The 16,910-nt window shown below is 39.9% G+C and overlaps 1 protein-coding gene across 2 annotated transcripts in view; it reads left to right on the forward strand.

Moving 5' to 3' along the window:
- Nucleotides 1-3,017: 3,017 nt before the first annotated feature.
- tiam2b (TIAM Rac1 associated GEF 2b) overlaps nucleotides 3,018-16,910 on the forward strand; it is a 50,340-nt gene continuing 36,447 nt past the window's right edge. For both annotated transcript variants that reach the window (XM_079887811.1, XM_079887812.1), the window contains exon 1: nucleotides 3,018-3,186. The gene's annotated coding sequence lies outside the window, so the exon portion shown is untranslated. The remainder of the gene's footprint in view (nucleotides 3,187-16,910) is intronic.

Below are 16,910 nucleotides of genomic sequence, written 5' to 3' on the forward strand. Positions count from 1 at the left end.
AGTTCCATGGTTAAGGGTGAGTCTCCATATAGCATACTTCTTATAATATTCTCTCTTTCCCAAGATCATTTGTCTTTGGCTGTGTGTGTTCCTTAATACACTTTTTCCCAATGTAAAATTCACTCCGTCTAGGCATAGGAATGATACGGAATTTAAAGTCGATAAGTCGATAATTGTATCCCTTTAAACTCATCTTTGATCACCAAAATGACATATTTAAACTTTTTGTTTTTTTTCCTGTGAAAACTGTTAACTGTAGCATTCCCCATTTTCCAATTGAAGGAAAGGATTTCAGACACACATGCTGATGCTAACTTTAGTACTCATAACCCCTCCCCTTCTTCTACATAAGGAACACTGAAAAAATGGTAACATCTGAATTAACTAAATGAACAGGTCAAAATATAATTTAACATCAACGAATCAACCGAAATACATTAACTGATACCAACAAAACAAAATGTTATGGGTTATATCGGGTTGAAGGCTATTTTTACTTGTTATTAAAAATGCCATACTTTGTTTTTGTTTTCTCAGTTTCATTGCAACCAGGTCTTATGAGGCTTAAGTATACATGATTTTTAGACAAATTCAAGTCATTAATTCAGAAATCTGACCATGCTTGTGTGGAAGTCTCAGGGTTTGTTTGATTGTTGTTTTTTTGCAGATGTCATTTTAGGCGATGCGTACAATTCCGACAATCAACTCACAACTCAGCTAAAACACTTTTTCTCTATAACGTGTCCACAGTGTATACATTAAAGAACCGTTAACCGAACATCATGACATTTTTTTAGAACATGGAACTGTTTCTGAATAAGAATTATTCCACCATTCTGAGGCCTTTATTAAACTTCCCTAACAACAATTCCTTTAATCCGTCTTCAAATCCCACTGTGCAAACTTCAATCTTCCTTTATCCTCAGTGTCAATAAGACTCATCATGAGTTTCTTTCTGCCTCGGTGGAGTAAAACATGAATAATAATTCTAATTGGCTATATCTACTGCGGGCGGTTTGTTTCCCATGAGGTCTCTGATGTTGTTTCCATTGCATGATATGATTATACGTCTCTGCTCTTGAGATGTCTAACTCTCGGGCCCCTCGGCTATGATTCGGTGTGCTGTGTGCGATCGACATTGACATTAACAAGGTGTGCAAGATGTGAAATGTTGCACTCAGATTGCAATGTGGTCAATCCAGAGTGGAGGCCTGGGGTAATAGTGTTGTAGGTAATAGTGTTTGTGTGATCAGTGGACACTGCTAGGGCTGCAGGCTAGGACAAAACACACGTGTGTATGTGTGAATGAGGACGACCCTCTAAACAGACATTGACCTCAAAGGCAGAAATAACAATAGACCATTCCCAGCAAAAGACTTAACCAGTCAAGCATGGACAATATTAGTCTGTCTGGCTGGCTGGGTTTGAATCTCTGTGAGACGAGAGGTCAAAGGGTTGTTTCAAGATACACATTTTTGCATATGTGTACATGAGTTTTAAAAATCGAAATCTCATTTTAATTTGTTGTTGACCATTAGACATGACAGCAATGCAGTTTCATTAACATTCTTAAAGGGGTTTACGTGCGTTTTAGACAGAACAGTCTGGAAGTTGTTTTGAGAGAGCCTGAGTGTCTTGTAGAAATTGAAATCAGGCTTCTCTTGTTAACACATTAGATATCTTAATATGTGTTTACGGAGACGTGTGGATTGTTCCGTCTCTACTTAGCCAGTCTTTAAGAACACAAGACATTAAAGAAATAGGTCACAGCATATGCGTTTCTCACTTCTACTGAAGACAAAGGAGAATTTTTAAAGAATATTGATGATGTTTTATCAATAAAACAAGAGTGAATGAGTTGTAATGCTGTTGATGTTCTTTAAGTCTTCATAAGTCATATAATAGTGTTGTGTTATGCCCAGTACACATTGTATGATTTTGGGCTGTCCCGGTTGAAAGATGAAAAATCGTGGCCATTTCTGTGGTCGTGGCTCCTAAACGGTGGTCTTGCGTCGTACTGTGAGAGAGGTTCAAAGATGGACGTTGTCACGGTCTTGCGACTAAAGATAGCCTGAGATCATTTTCAGACAGGGTCATAAATTTAGCATGATCATCTCACAGTGTGTTTGCTGATACGACCGACGTCTACAGACTAGCCAATGAAAATGCAACAGGAAATGGTTTATTGATCAATGTGACATCCAGCTAAAACTACTTACCTCAAGCTCAATTTTGAAAATTGGCACACCAAGTTGGCCTCTTTTACCTAGCTCCGTAGTCTATGTGATAAGCAAGTATACTATTACTATACTATACTACGCGTCACTATTTTTTAAAGTAAATTTGCATTTGTCCTTAGACAATAAATGACAGTAAAATTTACCTGACAGTAAAATAAACCACAATAAAGATTCAGTGGAGAAATTATGATATACCGTGAAACCACCAGAATCTTAAAAAGAAAGGGGGGTGGGGTGGGATGGATGATTGATTGGATGGTTGTGGTTTGCTATTGGTGAATCTCATGTAAGTGACAGGTTGCCCCGCCCTCGTGCCAGTAAACACATCATCAGAGAAGAGAAGAGACCTTGCTGCACAAGGGATGAAAACTTATTACGAGGGCACGTGATTTAAAAAAAAAAAAAAAGATGTGCAGTTCACGGATACATCATAATTTTATACAACTATAATCGTCAAGTTTGATTTCCGCGAATCCCCTCGGACCACTACAGATAAAATTGACAATAGCTCATTCATCGCTTCATAAAGAAACGATATTCATTCGAGATAAGTCTGATTTTGTGAAATGATCCATCAGATTCATTGACAATATCCGACTAAAAACAATCGGACATCGCGGAGACAGTAAAGAAACAGTGTGTGAAGCAACATTATTCACTTGAACAGCAGCTGGTTAATAAGTGAATAATATCGACAGGAATGCGAATAACAACTCAATGTTCTTCAGTGGGCTGTTTTAAAGAGATTTTGGAGAGGGTGGAGGTGTGGTTTCAGCGCGCGCTTTGGCTCATGATGGTCAGTTGGCGTTCTGTGCTCGAGGAGAGAACGACGTGTACTTGAAGATAAAGCCATATTAAAGGATGTTGTTTCCTAAGATAACATCCCAAGATAACATTGTCTAATGTCAGTGATTAATGATCAATAGTTGTCTTCATTTCAGCTGTGGTGAGTGGATAACTTTTCTTAATAGTTCTGCAATGCGTTTGATCTTTGGTTCAGCGCTGTGAAATTTGACATCGAAACTGTCAAAGTTGAGCGTAGCCAACAACACCTTTATATTAGCCTACGCACATTTTTTGTTGTTGTTTTCGAAAACAGATTATATTTCAGTTTGTGTATTATCTATTATTAGTAAGGATGCCTATAACTAATTGTTAGATGCATCACTGTATGACATGTCACAATATTATGAAACAGGAGGCTACGCGCCAGGCTTCGTAGGACCGTGTAAAGTAGCATCATTATTAGACACCTATATGCATAATACTCATTTTGCCACGGACCTCTCTCTTTCTCTGCCGCTGTTTTTATTATTATTAAATGTACAAACAATAGGCTACTGAGCTCTTATTTTTCCTGTCTGTTTCTTCTTTTTCTCTGTTACTGTAAGAATAGGCTATTGCACTGCTGTGGCCCCAAAATATTTGGACACTTAAACAAAAGTTAAAAAGAATGATATGTCATTCATTAGATACCTAAATATCAAACCAAGTGTCATTTATTTTAAAGAAATACAACACGAACACACCTACACCATAATATGTCCAACAAGACACTTTACTGTTTAAAATGAAGACAACATATTTACACACTTTCTGGGTGTCAAACTAATAGCTAAGTGTTTTTTTTTTATTAACTTTTATTTCTTTTTGAATTTAAAGTCGGCAGACTCGGCATGAAACAGAAGTTGTGATAGTCTTTTCTTTCCTATTGTGTGACTTCCATCTTGCGGGACTTGATTTTGTCCATGGGGAAATGATTGGATGGTTGTGGTTTGCTATTTGTGGATCTCATGTGAGTGACAGGTTTATACGTCATCAGAGAAGAGATATTGCTGCAAGAGAGATAAATAAAGATAAAGAGGACACATTACTTTAAAAAAATAATAATGATGTGCTCGGATAAATCATTTATAATGATGCAATATTCCATAAAAAAATAAGAACTGTCAATTTTTATTACATGGTGACTTTAAATGTTCTATTATTTTGTGCATCCTTACCAGCAACATTGCCTCTGCCAATGCTTACGACTGGGGTGAGACTATCTGTTTGCCCTGCCAAAGGGAGTGTTTAGGACACCTGTTTGGAAACGTTTGGTTAGTCAAATTTGGTATCCACTAAATTTGAAGAATCTTTCTACCGTTGACAAAGTACAATCTGTAGATATGCAGGGAGAGGAAGAGGAAGAGCGCAGATTAAAATGTTATAGGTCTTCTCCCAATTGCCTCAGTATTGAATAAAATGTTAATGAGATTTTCCTCCATTTGTTTTAATGATAGATAGTTAAGGTCTAAGTAGCGATGCTGAGCAGTATAATCTCATTCTCCACCCATATATATTTTAATAACAGGGGCCTTAAGTTCATAGGAGAAACCTATTAATGATTTGCACAGCGCGAAATCCACCGCATGTTGCCCCCTTAGAGTCCTCATGCGTCTTTATTGTGTCTTCAAGAGCCTTAACCACCCCCATCCGCAGGCTGTGTGTGTGCTTCTTTGTTGCCGCCACCTCTAAGTGTTTGCTATGGATCTGAAGATCTCAAAGAGCATCCAGAGACCAGCTGGATTCCCAGAGTGCAGCTGAGGTGAATGGGGCTCAAAGCATCAGCTGCAGATGAATAAAGCCATGGATTTGGTAGAGCGAGCGTCTTCAGCAGCAGCAGCAGAAGGTTTATACCAGATTGGCTCTGTCATAGAAACGCCATACCATAATCACCACCACACACTCCTGCAGCTTCCAACTAAACCGGCTTTTTGATCAGAGCGGCCACATCATAATGGAATGCGCACACTGATATATAATGAGCTGTAATTGGACTTTTGCCTGTGATGGTACGCATCTGAAATGCTATATTTGGGTTTCTCATCCAAAAATGTTTAGTCTGCTGAACTAAACTTAACTGTCTGTGATGTTTTTGATCTTAAAGGTTAAAAGGATGTGAAAAGATGGTAACCAGGGGCTTTCAAGCTCCATAAACATACCATAAATATGACTTGTGCACATTATTCCAAGTGTTCTGAAGTCTATGGGAGCTTTGTATGAGGAACAGATCGATTAAAGTAGTTAGGTCAATGACATGCTCTTTATTTCTCTGGATTTCTTTTCATTGATTTACTTCCTGAACAAGTGCATTGCTTTCACATTCATGTGAAACATGCCAAACTCAGACCAGGTAGTTTCAGGTTTGTTACCCCAGTGCACTCTTGGCATTACCAATTTTTATATGCGAACCGTACCCAGTTTCAAACTAAACTGCCGGGGTAGTTTCAGTGCTCTCAAATCTCATTCACACTTGGCTCCTTATAACGCATCAAGCCAAGTATGACATCAGTGTACGTCATTGGTTCTGGCGTGCCTTTAACTGATCACGATGCATTCTCATTTCCCTTTTGGCCTACTGCAGTCACTACACACTACATTTAGTGCTGACAAGCGGTTTGATTCCATCTCTTGATTGTGACAAATTAGCTCTGTTGTTTGATTTCAATTGAGCGTAAGAGCCAGGTAGCTGCACCTGGACATCTGACAGACTGGAAGCAGCGTGCCAAGTTTACTCAGTGATGCTAAATGCACCTGATAATTGTTGGTAAATTGTAAGCACATGGAGCTGAGGTTGGTCTAATGTTTCAGAGGTTGAATTCTGTCCAGACATCATTTGGGCTTGTAATGTGTTTGTGTATCAGATCTCCATCCAATGTTTTAGTCAACAAGCCAATGCATTCCAATGAGTGTCAACCAAGCGCAGTGAATAGTAATGATTATTACTGTTTGAAAAATGACCTTGCTAGTTATACATGCGCTGTCTGCTAATCCATTAGTTCTGGTTATGCTTTTCGACCCAGATTTTACGCTGGACATCAATTGGCAACCCAATGTTCCAAAATTGTACAAAAGTAGCAAAAATATTCTATGAAAAATAAATTGTAAGCTGCTTCTCCTCCATTTGAACTCTTTTCCCTCCATTGGTGGAATTTTCTGGCAATCCATATGTTCACTTTTATAGGGTAGGGGGCGCTACTAAACATCTTCTGAAAGATTACAGAATCTCCGGATCCAAAAACTAGTGAAAAAGAAACAGAAACAAGCGATAGAAGCATTGCTTACGCACATGTAATGCGATCATCAACCATTAAACATATAAATCAAAATTGCCTAATGTTACTGAATGAAATGTCAAACCCATGAAGAGGTATAGGACTGTGCAAGTTTTGGGGGTGTTGATGGACTCGTTCTGAATCCTATCTGGAAGTAGTCTTGGACAAAAATTCGATCTTCTCAGCTTTTTTGATCAAAATGTTGTTGTTTTTTTAATGAAAATTACCCACATTCAAGTGTTGATAAAAAAAAGAATGCACAATAATGCATTTTTTTCTGTTTTAAAGCAGGCTTTTTTATATGTATATATATTATATGATATATATATATTGTACAAAAAATTCAGGGGTCCGTGAAAGCTTTGTGACAATGGTCCAAAATGCTGGCGCTGGCAACTGTTTTTTGCTCTCCTAAACTTATGTGCTTATATAAATAATGTTTTATTAGCATTTAATATTGTTTCCCTGCTGTCCACGACCCTATCAGAACAGACCTGCGGCCGGTTTTTGGTTCATACACAACAAGTTGAGAAAAACTGTGCCAGTCACATCTGTCCCGATGAACAGAAACTACTTGAAAGGTCAGGAATAAACATGTTAGCATCATATAATCATAATCACATTTCTTTACAATGTGTACATTTGTTAAATTTATAACAGAGGATTATGTTGGTATATCTTGTTTGCCTGTATAATGTGGCATACTTTGTTGACCTTTTGAGCTGCATAGTTCATGCCGCCCTTCCGTTCGAATACTAATGAAGCATTGTGAGCTCTCAGCTGCTAAGGTCAAATTACACGGATCGCAAGGGTAGTGGGTTTTATTGTCATTGTCTTATTGATTTTATAGCACAAACTCGCCTAATTAGTCTGCATTTGGGCAAGATTGTAGCCAGAAAATGTAATTTGTTGAGAAGTCAAGTCAAGTCACCTTCATTTATATAGCGCTTTTAACAATATAGATTGTTTCAAAGCAGCTTTACAGTGATAATAGGAAATTACAGTAACAGAGATTGTTTTGGCTTTACAGCAGCTCTAGAATAAAGTTATTGTCCAGCTAAAGTTAATTCTGATTGATTGATTGATTCACTTCTGTTGCAAAGATCATTAGTTATTAACTTAGGGGCCGCTACCACGACACCGTTCTAACAGAAAACACTCAACGCGCTCCGGCCCATTGATGATATCCCCTACACTTTAGCTTACTTTTTACAGAAATAATATACAAAATAATACATTTATGTTTTATTAAGCTGTTGAACACTTAAAATTGAAAGATGTATTATAGTTTATATTAATATTAAATGCAATTAGCTGAACTTCAGTGTGCTTTTTTGACCCACTTAAGTGTCTTTTTATGTAAATTCATAATTATTTCTATTGTCTTTGAAATATGTTCAACGTGTCAAATGTGCTGTAAAGCATTTATCTTATGGTCATGTATTTAAATATTTGTAATTAAACACTTCTAATGATGATGTTGCAATTTAGTACATACTTCATATGTTTTGTTACTCATCAAAATAAGTGTACTTCTTTAAAGCATGACAAGATTATTGGTTTAACACTTTAGTTTAGGGTCCAATTCTTACTATTAAAGGGACACTTCACCCATTTGCATTAAGCTTTTTATTGTTAGAAACCCAGTCATATATTACAATAAACGTGGATTTTTCATTAATTTTTCCCTGAGATGGGAGAAATAAGGATTTATGTGTTTTACTTCCTGCTTATTATGACGTAAAAATCATCATTTTGCGTCATAATAAGCAGGAAGTCACATTTCATTGAAAAGTGTAGAGACTACGAACACTAGCTCCTCATTATTCCAGGGGGCGGGACCCGCTCACGCTTCAGACCTATTACAGATCAGTGGGTGGGACTTCACTTTCTGAAACTAAAAGCAATATCCTCCATCTTGTTTGGAAGCTAAGCTAACAGGCACTGTGGAGCCAGCTGTGAAGATATGACAATAGCGGAGGGTAACGTTACTCAATATGATGTAGAAGAAGAGGATTTTGGAAGTCTGATGCTTGAATCAGGTGTTTGTGGCTACCTTTAGAAGCCGCATTATAGCGAAGAGCAGCCGAGGCAGAAGACCTGCCTGCCGCGGACGAGAAGCCCGGACTGGCTCGAGCTGGGGGCGGACTGGTGGCGCCGGTGATCTCACTATGCAACTACGAACACAGAAATAGAGTCCGTCTGCTGCAAAGAATTTAAACGATGCCAATTTCTCCTGGACGAAATCTCTGAATCAGACGAGGACACGGACGTTTGTGTTGTGACCCATCCTAGTTTCGCACCGCATCTGACTGAACATCCCGGTAACGTTACCATGCAATAATTCACCACTTCGAAAGAAATACAAATGAGGAGTAATTCACTAATGAGTTCGCCAACTAACTAACGTTAGACATTTTGTGTGAAATGAATTTCAAGCTCCGGTGGTAGCTAGCCTTATAGACGGATGAGTGATTCATATGCTGTTCTGGATTAGTGGGAGTGGCTTGCGCAGCTGTGCAATGTGGTGCATTGTGGGAGTTGTTGTCTTTCATACAAATGCGTCCTGAAGTTACTTTCTTTCTTTCCTCGGTCAAGAAGGCACCAAATTCAAAATTTATTTTACATTTCGACTACATATATGACCCACTTTCAATAAAGATCAATGTTCCCATGGGTGAAATGCTCCTTTAACTAGTTGCTTATCAGCATTCATTTACTATGAAATTGGCTGTTTATTAGTACTTGTAAAGCACATTAATGCCTTATTCTGCAAGACCATATTCTACATCCCTTAATCCTACCCAATACCTAAACTTAACTACCTTACTGACTGTCAATACGCTGCAATTAGGAGTTGTCACAAATTGGTTGCAATAATTATGAGAAAAGGATCTAAATGCATTTGCTTTATTTACAAAATAAATGCAGAAATGGAGAAACCAACCTAATGCGAAGTAGAACTGACAATGAACTGAAAGAAACACAGGGCTTAAATAGACAGAACAAACCAATCAAATAAATGTGAAAACACCTGTGACCACTTAATCAAACCATTTGTAACCTAGACAAACTGAAACAGAAATGAAAGAAAACTGAAACATAATACAAAACCCACCTAAACAAACTCAGATTATACCTAACATGTCACCCCCATCAAGGTGTGTCTTCACGCCTTACAAATAACAACAAAAACACAAGAGTTCAATAGAGGGGGTGGGAGGGGCCTTAGGTGGGGGCCGTGGAACCATGACAAAGTACAGGCAGGGCAGAGATGAAGGCAGGAGAGGGAGGGAGGAGCCATGGTGGAGGCTTGGCAGCTGGAACCAGGGGGATGAGTGACTGAGACGAAGCTGGTTGTGGAGACCCAGGTGGAACCACGGGACTGCAGGGACCGGGCACGACACAGGTGCTGGATGGCAGGGCTGCAGCGACAAGCAACTGAGGTGAAGCCAGGGCACCGGAGGACTGGGGCGAAGGCAGAGCGACCGAGGACCAAGGCGGAGTTGAAGGGAAGGAGGAGCCCAATGGAGTCAAAGGGGTGGAGGGACAAAGCAAAGCTGAAGCCATGGTGTAGACAGAGCGACGACTGACCAATGTGGAGCCAGAGGGACGAGGAAGACTGGTGGAGCCAAAGGGATGACAGTCCTAAGTGGAGCCGAGGGAGGGAGGCACCACGGTGGATCCAACTGCTCGACAGACCTAGGAGGAGTGGCGTACTCTACCGAAGGTCCTAGGTGGAGCTACTGGGTCAACCCACCAGGACTGGACCGACGAATTCTCTGACTGAGGCCACCCAATGATGATCAGAGAGGGACCCAAAGGACTAAGGAGAGACAGTGCAGGCAAAGCTGGAGTCCTGAGCAGTACAGATGGGTGAGAACAGACAGGCAGAACAGGGTAACATGGAACAGTCATAAAACCCAGGAACTGGTCTCTAGCAATGACTTTGCAGACTTGGAACAGGCAGTTTAAAAACAGGCAGAGGAAGTGGGAGTGTGAGGCAGGGTGGGAAAATCAAAACTAAGAGTTTTCAGGGGCATCAGGGGCAAAGGCGATGTTGCCAGCTCACACACCTGATCAGACGTGATTGGCGGTGTTGCTGGGCTTGTGGTAATGGCTGACGCTCTGCTCTCCTCCCTGCTCTTTGTAGATGGTGAATGGGGAGCCGTTGTGGAGAAGTACCCACTCCACGTACTCCTTGAAATTCCCCAGAGCCCCCTCTCCCCTCTTAATTCCCCAGACCACACCCTAGTCCTCTCTTTCAGGCCTGCCCGGAAAAACACAAACAGGCTTGTGCAGTCATAGTGGACTAGATGTTGAAGGTCCAGGAAAGCCTATGTGTGTTCCTCTAGGGACTGGTTCTCCTGGGAGAGTAGGAGGATCTGGATTGCTACTAAATCCGTATTATCTGGTCAGTTCTTCTGTCACAAATCGGGTGCAATAATGAGGAGAAAATGGTCTAAATGCTGCAGTTTTTGTTTTATTAACAAAAGGAACTCAGAAACAGTGATTATATAGACAGAACAAACCAATCAAAGAAATGTGAAAACATCTGTGACCTCTTAATTAAACTATTTGTTACCTAGGAGACTAACTGAAACAGAGAAACTTGAGAAAACTGAGGCACAGAACTGAAACATAACACAAAACTAGAGTTGAGCGCTGTTGAACAGATTCTTAAACACCTCTGATTGGCCATTGTGTTGACATGTTTAAAAGCACGGGTCTATCGATCCCTAATATATCCACTGATAGATGGATATGCTGAAAGACGCCGTTTTCAAACGCTCCCATGTGTATCTGTGTAAGAGCTCGATGAAGGGCTTCAAAGATGTCATTGTTGATCATTGTAGCCAATCACAGACATATTTGTTGAGCGTTTCAACACAATGGCCAATCAGAGGTGTTTAAGAATCCATTCAACAGTGCTCAAAATGCTAGAGGGAAATGCTGGTATCGTAACATTTTTTGACAACTCTATACAAAACCCATCTAAACATAAACTATTTTTTATGTTTATCCCTAACAGTTGTTTATTGATGCAAAAACCGTAGTTAATAGTTAGTTAATAGTGAGATTACAGTTTTTAAAAGTATATTTTTTACATACAGATGAAATTTACATACAAAATGTAAACTTTACAATGGATCACATTATAAAAACAAAACAAACAAAGAACTGTTTATCCATTGTAGAAGCAGCGGGACCGTTCAAATCACTAAATTATTAATGATAAGTAAAAACAAGTTTAGAGGTTAGAGTTGGTAAGAAGTTAAATGTTATGTATGAACACACACAACTTATTCTGAAATTAGTAAGTGCTTTAATTTTACATAGCAGCGCGCTTTGTAGCCTGTGAAATTAAAATTGAAGATAGTCAGGGTATAATTTATAGATTTTTTTGTAAGGCAACTTTTTTTTTTGGATGTGTGGATAATTAACTTACTGGTTAGACTGATTTGCCAAATGTCCATCAAACAAACACATATGGCTTTTTGCGTGAAATGCTTTCTGTGTTAGCCAGCTGTTTGTGTTTGTTTTGCTTTGGAATAGGTCATTAGTGCCACGCCGTTTAACTTTTATCAGAGAAAAAAGAGGAGAGTAACAGATTGGACCTGCATCACGTGTCTCTCCTGTTTTCATTTTTCCACTGCTAGTCATTGCGGGCTCTCAGCCCCAATCCACCCTCTAAAGTGCCTTGATGTCTTTGTGCTGTGGGCTGGAAGAAGGACCCTCTGTTCCCCGCTGTCTGAACTGCTGCCGTACGGAATTTTCACAGGATTTTCTCCCTAATTAACCCCCATTTTTGTGTGCAGAGACCCACTTTTTTGTGATGGAGGAATGCGATAGGCATTAGTGCTCCTTGAGTTCTGTTGTTTTTTGCTAAGCCTGGCTCAATCTCAACATTGGGCCGCTTGTTGGGGCCCAGCAGAAGCATGTAATTGCACAAAGGCCATGGAGACGGTACAACACTGGAGTAGGCGTGATAACATCTTCACAGCTTATTTTAGCCCAGCTCAACTCAATTAGTGTCACCACATGCCCTCGGACCAGCACTGCCAAAATTTATAGAGGCCTGCTCCTTGAACAGACTGGCTTTTCAAACTTGTGACTGAAAATTTGGGTAATTGAGTTGAGTGCCTTATGATCTATCAAATCTGAATTGATGTTTGCATATTACATTTAATACATCGTAAACTAGATTTGCATTTCCTGAAGCAATGCGTTTCCTGCAGGTCTTCAAAATTGATAAAACATTTAAAAAATACACCTTTTAAGACTGAAAACCCGCTGAAATATTGTTAGTGGTATAAAAATTATCTTTAGGCCACGTGTCCACCAAAAAAATGTTGCCAGTGAATTTTTAAATTGTTTTCAATGGGAGTGCCGCATATTTAAAAACGGCAGCAGCATGACGAGGCGCTGAGTGTCTGTTTCAAGCTGAGTGCTTGGCAGTTTTTCCAGACACAGAGAGTTGAAAAATTTTCACCATTGGGTTAAACGCAGCGCTCATCACTGTCACTTTTTACCCAACCATCCAATCACAGTGTAGGAGGAGGGCCGGGACAAATACCACAGCAACCAACCGCCACATCCTGTTGTACAATGACAACAGACAACAACAACACCCACAAAAACGGAACAAAATCATTTAAAACAAGAGCCAGAGCAAATTCTTTACACTGTATTGACATTTTTATATTTGGAAACAAACAATATGCAAAATCAGATACCAGTAACACTTCCCAGATATTCCATACCTTAGCAACCAAAGTGTCTCAAATGAAAAAAACGCTGCGCCACCGAAGCACTCTCAAGAGTCTACAGCAAGGCGTTTTCAGAAGAGAGCCTGCTGTTTTCAGCTGGCTAAAAACACTTTGGTGGACACACGGCCTTAAAAGGTTAGTTCACCCAAAAATGAAAAAATTGTTCATCAATTACTCACCCTCATGTTGTTCCAAACCTGTGAGACTTTTATTCATCTTCGGAACACAATTTAAGATATTTCTGTCTCTCCATTGACAGCTGTGACGCTTCAAAATGTTCATAAAGACATTGTAAAACTAATCCATATGAATCGAGCGGTTTAGTCCAAATGTTTTGTATAACAAACAGATTTAATTAGGCTTTTATTCACATATAAACATTGATCAGCGAACATAAGCAGAACCTCAACCGAACCTGCTTGACGCATGACAAAAACCCTCATTGGTTCTTGCTGAAGCTCAAAAGTGTTTCTTAACACATGAGAATGAACCTCATTGGTTCTTGTTGAAGCTCAAACGTGCTGCGTAACACAAGAATGAACCACATTGGTTCTTGCGAAAGCTCAAACGCGCAGCGTAACACACGAGAATGAACCTCGTTGGTTCTTGTTGAAGCTCAAATGTGTTTCTTAACACACAAGAATGAACCTCATTGGTTCTTGTTGAAGCTCAAACGTGCTGCATAACATGAGAATGAACCTCATTGGTTCTTGCTGAAGCTCAAAAGTGTTTCTTAACACAAGAATTTACCTCATTGGTTTTTGTGGAAGCTCAAACGTGCTGCATAACAAAAGAATGAACCTCATTGGTTCTTGTGGAAGCTCAAACATGCTGCATAACACAAGAATAAACTTCATTGGTTTTTGTTGAAGCTCAAACGTGCTGCATAACAAAAGAATGAACCTCATTGGTTCTTGCTGAAGCTCAAACATGCTGCGTAACACAAGAATGAACCTCACTGGTTCTTGTTGAAGCTCAAACGTGCTGCATAACACAAGAATGAACCTCAATGGTTCTTGAAGAAGCTCAAACGTGCTGTGTAACACGAGAATGAACATCATTGGTTCTTGCTGAAGCTCAAATGTGCTGTGTAACACAAGAGTGAACCTCATTGGTTCTTGCTGAAGCTCAAATGTGCTGTGTAACACAAGAGTGAACCTCATTGGTTCTTGCTGAAGCTCAAACGTGCTGCGTAACACAAGAATGAACCTCATTGGTTCTTGCTGAAACTCAAAAGTGTTTCTTAACACAGGAATGAACCTCATTGGTTTTTGTTGAAGCTCAAATGTGCTACGTAACACGAGAATGAACCTCATTGGTTCTTGCTGAAGCTCAAACGTGCTGCGTAACACAAGAATGAACCTCATTGGTTCTTGCTGAAGCTCAAACGTGCTGCGTAACACAAGAATGAACCTCATTGGTTCTTGCTGAAACTCAAAAGTGTTTCTTAACACAGGAATGAACCTCATTGGTTTTTGTTGAAGCTCAAACGTGCTACGTAACACGAGAATGAACCTCATTGGTTCTTGCTGAAGCTCAATCGTGCTGCGTAACACAAGAATTAACCTCATTGGTTCTTGCTGAAGCTCAAACGTGCTGCGTAACACAAGAATGAACCTCATTGGTTCTTGCTGAAGCTCATATGTGCTGCGTAACAGGAGAATGAACCTCATTGGTTCTTGCTGAAGCTCAAACGTGTTGTGTAACACAAGAATGAAACTCATTGGTTCTTGCTGAAGCTCAAACGTGCTGCGCAACACAAGATTGAACCTCATTGGTGCTCGCACCTCAAGCAAACATGCTTGAGCTTCCATTTACCACAACTGATGTGTGAATTGATAAATGTTTATATGTGAATAAAAACCTAAATTCAATCTGTTCCTCATATAAAGCGATCGAGTCTCTTCAGAAAATTTGGACTAAACCACCTGATTCATAGGGTTTAGTTTTACGATCCATTTATTAACTTTTTGAAGTGACAAAGTGGTAGTTGTGACTGTTAATGGAGGGACAGAAAGCTCTCAAGATTTAATTAAAAACATCTTCATTTCTGTTCTGAAGATGAACAAAAGTTTTACAGGTTTGGAATGACATGAGTGTGTGTAAATGATAATTTTCATTATTTGTGTGAACCTCTAATGTAATTTACAGAGGTCTTACATTTGAAAAAAATAGTAATGTACAGAAGCATGTTGTCTTAAAACCTAAGCTGTATTTAGCATAAAATCTGACATAGTTTCCATTCTTCTCATTCAACACCAGTATGAAAGCAAATCCAGCTCAAGCACGTGCCTGCCTTTCAGCCGAACACCCACAGCTCTGCAAGCCAAAGAGCCACTGAACATCCAGCAGGGATCTGATGTGGAAACTCAACACATGGGGAAAGGGAATTCACCTTAGTCCAAATCAAACAGGGCTGACTTTGTCCTTGGCAAACCTGAACCCCCTTTTTAATTTTTGGGCATGTGTGGGTTGAGGTGAATTCGCTGATTCTGGAATTTGGATCAAACCCAGTCAGACCACTTAAGTGAAAAGGTGCAAATGTGACAGAACGCAAGATTAGTTTGAGTTTAAATAGTCGATACCTTTGCTTCTGTTTAACCTCCTGGCCGTCACATACATGTCCCTGTTTATAGCCCTTTTTGAAGAGGACTAGGTTTTTAACACAATCTGCACACAAAAACAGACTAATAGCATGAGTGTAGTCTGTTTCATGAACAAATGTCTCTTAAAAAGAAAATTAAGTCAATAAAGGATGATTCTTACCTTAAATATCTCCTTTCCTCAACTATATACATATGGATATATGGATGCCTTCACTTCAGCCTACATAGTTAAACATTGTGTTTGTTTGTGTCATGTGAACACAGCCTAGAAATGGGGAGTTTTAGTCATGTAGCATATGGAAATGAGGAGTGCTGTGTGCCCATGGCTGTAATTTTTGGAGCCGGAGGTCGGTTAGTCTAGGCATCCGTTTGGGTGAGGGGGGCACAGAGCGGTTTGGGGGCTTGCTGTGGTCACACCACACTGGAAACTCAAGGACCCTGAATCAGCCGCTCTGCTATTTAACAGTAAAATACGATCTTATCAGCATCCCGCTTCTGTGTTAATAATGGACCTTGGGAAAGCCATGCGCCAGTGTGTCGTCTTTGCGACGCACATCAAATGATTGTAGTATGATGCAGTAAATTCGCAGAGATGACCACGACTTCTCAGAGAAACGCTTTTGTCTCCAGTCAGAGAAAAGGAACAGGCATGTGCTATTTTAACAGTTTGTTTTCTCTGGTTTCTCTAATGAGATTTACCGCAGAGTAAGAGCTGGTTTGATTCCCAGCCTGATCCATCCCTCCGGCGATAAACAGAAACGTTTTCCCATCCCTTACCGAACTGCTAAGTAAAATGCAGAACGCTACACTCAACTGTTTTAAGATGGGCTCCTCATGACATCATCCACTTTTCCCAGGCCTTCCCCCCAGTATAATGATCAGCCTTCAGCCACAGCTGCTTTTAATTACACATGCAGTGTTTCTCTTCAGTTCCCAGGACTGATGATTCTTATTCACTCCCTTATCCAGACAACTGTTTATCAGGACTTTAGCTTGCCTACGGAAATATGATGTCTGCTGGAAGTGCAGGGTGTGAATAAGGGGGTTTGCAACAGCATTTTCAAACAAACCACAAAAGTTAGGCTACAAGTTCATATTTTTACTCGACACTAAAGAAGAGAACAGTCTCTTTTACCTTTGATGGAAACCACAGAAACAGTTACTCCAACGTTTTGCATTAAAACTGGTATTAACAGT

The sequence above is a fragment of the Squalius cephalus genome, assembly GCF_949319135.1.
Source record: "Squalius cephalus genome assembly, chromosome: 12".
In the NCBI taxonomy this organism is placed as follows: Eukaryota; Metazoa; Chordata; class Actinopteri; order Cypriniformes; family Leuciscidae; genus Squalius; species Squalius cephalus.